This window comes from Ruditapes philippinarum, unplaced genomic scaffold, assembly GCF_026571515.1.
Source record: "Ruditapes philippinarum isolate M1 unplaced genomic scaffold, ASM2657151v2 ctg236_1_1_1_1, whole genome shotgun sequence".
Classification (NCBI taxonomy): Eukaryota; Metazoa; Mollusca; class Bivalvia; order Venerida; family Veneridae; genus Ruditapes; species Ruditapes philippinarum.
The window spans coordinates 359,605-365,343 of record NW_026855129.1 but is presented as its reverse complement, the minus strand read 5'-3'; the positions used below and the strand labels follow the sequence as shown (position 1 = coordinate 365,343).

General features: G+C 29.1%; 1 long non-coding RNA gene across 2 annotated transcripts; it reads left to right on the top strand.

Moving 5' to 3' along the window:
• Window positions 1-2,308: 2,308 nt before the first annotated feature.
• Window positions 2,309-5,427, top strand: LOC132742203 (uncharacterized). 2 transcript variants are annotated; one of them, XR_009627403.1, is made up of 4 exons: window positions 2,309-2,654; window positions 3,641-3,751; window positions 4,109-4,282; window positions 4,636-5,427. It is a non-coding gene; the product is annotated as an uncharacterized LOC132742203 (long non-coding RNA). The 2 variants fall into 2 exon arrangements; XR_009627402.1 differs by having other exon boundaries at window positions 2,309-3,751.
• Window positions 5,428-5,739: the final 312 nt, after the last annotated feature.

Below are 5,739 nucleotides of genomic sequence, written 5' to 3'. Positions count from 1 at the left end.
ATAAATTTCTTAAACCGATGCAGGCGAGGATGAGTAAGCGGTATAATTTCATACATCAACGCTGCCATCGGTGAAGAGCATCAATAAAACGGAACCGGCAACATTTTACTGTTGCGGTTCTGTACGATCTTTAAAGTTCCGTTTCAACTATTTTAAGGGGCATGTTATTCACTTAACTTTATTTCATAAGATTTAGTATTAATCTTTTGTTTCATCTATATAATGTTTTACATGTGATTAAATCTTTTATTTCACAATAAAGCAAATGTTTGATTATTTGACATTTGGTTTAAACATATTTATTTAAGCTCGATTGCATAACAAGTTCTTGCAACTTATATTAATCACTTTCGAGTCCGCTTCCAGGAACCAACCAGTACTGGTGTCATATGAAGAAACATGGTCGTGACCCGAGTAGGGCTCGAACCCATGATCTATGGGTTGAGAGGCAGACACCTTAACCACTAGGCCACCACTCCCCTTAATTTGACATTTAAACACAAGTAATAACATTGCAACATTGCAGATTAAGTGATGATAACGGTCTATCTCCGACAAATATTGTTTCCTGCACTATAAGATACAGTCTAGTAGTCACTATACGTACATTTGTAACTATTATATGCTACGTTTTAGACAAAACAAACATAACAGACATAACAGACACTACAATTACAGTGTCAATATCTCAATTATGTTCATACAAAGTCAAATAATCAGTTTCATCAAATTAATATAATAACCAATTAATTGTGTCTAAAGATATGAAAATGCATATAGTTATATTATTCGTTTGAATTTTGTACAAGAATAATCCAAAAGTTTCTGAAAGAAAGAAAGATATATGTATTATATCCTTTAGAGCGAATAACGCATGCGTGAAATCATTGCAAAGGGTAACTTTATTCTAAAAAGCTGCAAAGCAGTATAATAATTATTTACCATAACTAAATTTTACAAAGATAATTTTCATTCATACAGCTTTGCGAGTATTTACAATTGTTTTGATGAGTGTATAACAGCAAGTAACTGTCAAAATTACTCATTTCGTATGTAATGAAGAGCTTGGGTATCCTAACTGAGATGTTCAATTGTCATGTTGCTGAGAAATAAGAAAATTGAAATTTCGAAACATATTTGGTCATGATTACAAAATGCTAGCTATTAATTTCAATATTCTAAAGAAGTAATTTCCTACTACAGAAACGAAGATGTAAACATAAAGGCATTTATTTTATGCTTTTCAGTGGATTACTGATTTATCCGTGAAAATTATATTTGATAATTTCACAGTAAAAATTATCAAATATAATTTCACACTTTTCAATGACGAAACTACTTTTTAAGATTTTCCCCATGTGGTACCTCAATTTTTATTTTGCTGACAATTTTGACAATGTCAGGCTGTTTAGAGAAGCGCAAAGCTGAAATTGATAAATAACTAAAATGTCAAAAGTAATAAAAAGAAGAAAACTTACTTTTATTCATCCAAATTGCTAATCACCAAATATCGTCTCTTATTTTTTGTTTCATTTTTACAGTCTGAAAAATACATCCCTTCCACATGCAAAACTGTTCTTGATGACATTTGGGCATATTTAAGTATCTCAACGGAGTATCTTTTATATTTGGTAAAGGGTTTTTGCAAATAAAGTTTTTGACATTTGTATGCATCTTTTCCAGGACGCTAACTATGATATTAAGACAATTAAGATATCAAGTGAATAAAACTCGAGAAGATGATTAAATTTGATAATGTAGAATACAATAGACTGGTAAGGAATGTTAAAGGAAAATCTACAATGTTTAAAGAATCTGATTAAAATGTGACTGCATGTTTGTGTGACTTGTAGACAAAACTTTTAAAAAAATAAGTTAGATGCTTTTTATAATTGCATCGAAACAACTTTCCTTTCCTGGAAAAAGTCCATTAAAGACAACATAGAAATTCGAGAAAGAGATAAAATACATTATAACAAATCAAACTGCCAGTGTGTAGTGAAATTTCAATATTTATATCCACTATAATTGTAATTCGACATAATCTTTTCAGATATTTATGTCAATCTAATTGTATTATTTCCACATTGTTCGTCATTACCTCTTTGATCCATCATTTCGACGCGTGTAAATATTCCGGCTATTGCATAAGGATTTTAAGTGCATTCATGGAGATGTTCTGGAGACAAAGTAGTTTATTTGCAACTGTAACGAACACTTATTGATATCGATGATGTATGTGTGATATTTGGAACATGAGAGAACATTTCGTTTTGTCAGCATTGTTTATTCTTTTCTTCTTTTTATGTTATAACATATGTGACGCGCTCAGCGATTTTTGGCCCAATTGAGTTTTTAATCATTGTGAGAAAAACGCTTGTAAAGTCACGCGAGTTTTCATGTCTTATTTTTTAGGGTTTCCCTTCAAAACAGAGTACTTTTGAAAGTTTAAAGAATAAAATAAACTAGAAAGAAATCAAAAATACTTTTTGAACAGCCCTTCTCAGCTTCCACGATAAACATTTCCCAAAAATCTATATTTAGAATAAATACACTGTGTAAACTCAGGAGTCAGGTCAGCGAGTAAACACATGTAGATTCACTACCTTTTACGTCATGTAACTGCATATTTGGAGGTTTAAATAAATATTAAGGTAAGTGCATCTTTTATTATTTATACTATTTATGTTCATTATTTTTTTCTGATATGTTGAATATGAATAACCATCGTACTTTTACTTTAAACAATTAAATAAATGGGACCATGACACCTGGTTTATGTAAAAAAAAAACATGGCCGGCATCTAGGTCAGGTGATGACAGACACATTTTTTGGGATACATAGTTTATTGCACTCGATTTGTATTTGTCATGGTCTTTATAACATAACATAATATATAAAGATATTGTTAACTGTTTTCTAAATTAGACATTACAAAATAAATTGAAGTCAAGGCTGCAATGAAAGATAAAATGAAACAAAAGACAAGTTGCCACTTCATTTTTGTTTACAGTATTTTTTCTACATCACTATGACAAAAAAATGTAACTGGACACATAACATATTTTGCAATTTGTTTACAATGAATGAGCTTGATATAGATCTACATCAAGTAGATTTATACTGTATAAAATATTTCTAAAAAAGGAAATATATGACAAGGCTTCAGTACAGTAGATCTACTGTAATTATTGACAAATGAATTTCTATTACAATTCAAGATCAATTTAGTAAAGGAAATGTTATCCCTGTACTGAATGCTGCTTTTGAAATACAATAAATAAATCTAGTACTGTGATTGAAGATGTCACAAGATAAATATCAAAATGCATTTATTTTTATTAGATCTAGCCCTTTGCCTTTGGTAGTCATATTATATTCACATTACTCATACCACATAGCATATTCTACCAGCAGGGTTTCCATTAAATTCCAAACATTGGCAGTCAAAGACTGCAAAATGTATGTAATTGGAAGTCACTTTGTAGGTAAAGAATGAAAAGCATTACATTTTGGAAGCCAAAATCAAGGTGTAAATGACTCCCAAACTTTAATAACAGAAGCCCTGCTACCAGGATATTTTTAACATTTATGAGCCAGCAATTTTTGCTGATGAAATATTTTGTGTTGTTGTTTTAGGTCTGACAGCCAACATACATTTAAGATCTTCAACTTAGTTCATCAGAGTTTTGAAGTAGATAATATGATTATCCAGCATGTTGGAGCTATATTCTTCAAGGAAATGTACTGGTAAGTGTTTTGATACTTGATTTAAAGATCAAATGATTTACTATGAATGTAATCTTTGTATACACATGTAAATAATCATGACATAAACTGACCATTCTCCACCCTTTTTATCAAATAATGATATTGATAAATTTCCTTAAATGCAGCTGAAAGTAATGTAACTTATTTGCAATTTAGCATTTTATATATGAAGTCAGATGAGATCTTAAAAATACTGTATTGTTTTAAAATTACATAACTCTGTACAGTAACATGAACTAAATTTTAAGTTTATATTTAAATATAATGCTGTATTGTTTTATGCAAATACTCTGTCAATAATGTTAAGCTCTTAAAGTATATATACATAATTTTCAGAGGACATAGATAGTTCACCTATTTGCTGATGAATATACTAAACTATTGTTGGAAATGAGGCACAATGTGTGATATAGTTCTATGCCCTATTGAGCACCAGGGTTATGGAGTAAAAAAGACAATCACTTGTATCAACTGTACTGTATTGGTCAAGATAAAAAACACTTCAATTGGGTAAGCATGTATATTTATGCAATATTCCACATTCTCTTTACTTTTAAAATAAAGAGTGCGGTGTTGCAACCACAATACATGCACATATCGATATGTAGATTCAGATTATTTTAGTCATGTTCAAGATGAATGTTACTGCCACTTGTACATGATATATAGATTGTAATATATTACACAAGAACTTACATGATGAACAAGACATTGTATGAACACAATAGCTGTGTAACACTATAGAACAATTTACTTATAGTTCATTTCTGTTCAGTCAAATATCATATACACTTTATTGTTGTCAAATCATCATATACACTATATTGTTTCATTTATACTTATTCAGGTTTTTGTTATTTCAGGATGGCATGTGAGAAGTCAATGACTTGTCTATGTTTGACAGTAAACCAAAAGTGAATTACATTCTCATAGAATTTGTCTTTAGAAGTATCCCTGAAAAAGCTGAATACTACAGTGGCAGGTGTTACAGTATTTTTACTTAATTGTGAAACAAGTTTTTGCAAGTTTTATATATGAATCACTTTTTGCTTACAAAAACTGAAGACATAAGCGGAGACATAGTTGCTATTACCCTGTTTGGGTCAAACCCTCAACATGGGGTTGCAAGACTATAATTCAAGGACATAAGTGAACTGTCATTTGTGACTTCCCATGTGATTGCTAGAATCTGTTATTGTTATTGTTTTAAATTAATTGAAATTATTTCAATTTAAAAATATACTAATATATTATTCATATTATACAATTTAAAATACACTGATCAGAATATGATTACACTGTCAATATCTGTAACTGAAAATAAAGGAACATAACTAGTGCAAGCTCTTTCTATTTATTTTTTGGTTAAAATTCTGAAAGACTTTTGAAGTTATTGTGAAAAGGAATATAAAATGCAATTATTTTAAATCATTCAGTTATTTTGCATTTTTTGTTACCATGGCAACCAAAATACACCATTTTTGCAATCAGTGCATACAAAGATATTTGTTTTGCATTGGATTCATATTTTATATGCTATCATGTTATAGATGTGCATTTTAAAGTTAACTAACTTAAGTTATGATATTAACCTTAATCATGGAAAAGTTACTGTAATTCTGAGAATTTAATTCTTATGTTTAAATTTAATAGCAATAACTGAAAAGTCTTTAATATTGTTGTCTTTTAATATAATATATGCATTAATGTGGTGATGAATTAATCATGTTAAGTGCAAAAATATTGCATTTGATGATTATTTTTATATTTTTGTTGCCATGGCAACCAATTGAAAACAAACAATTGGTTTTATATCAATATATAACATATATTACACTAAGATAAATGATCATTTAATTTTTTATTTTATTTTATTGTGTATAACTATGGAATTATTTCTAATTTGTATATACCAATAAAAGTTAAAAATGTAATTTTTGTTGTTATGGTGATGTCATACAAATTAG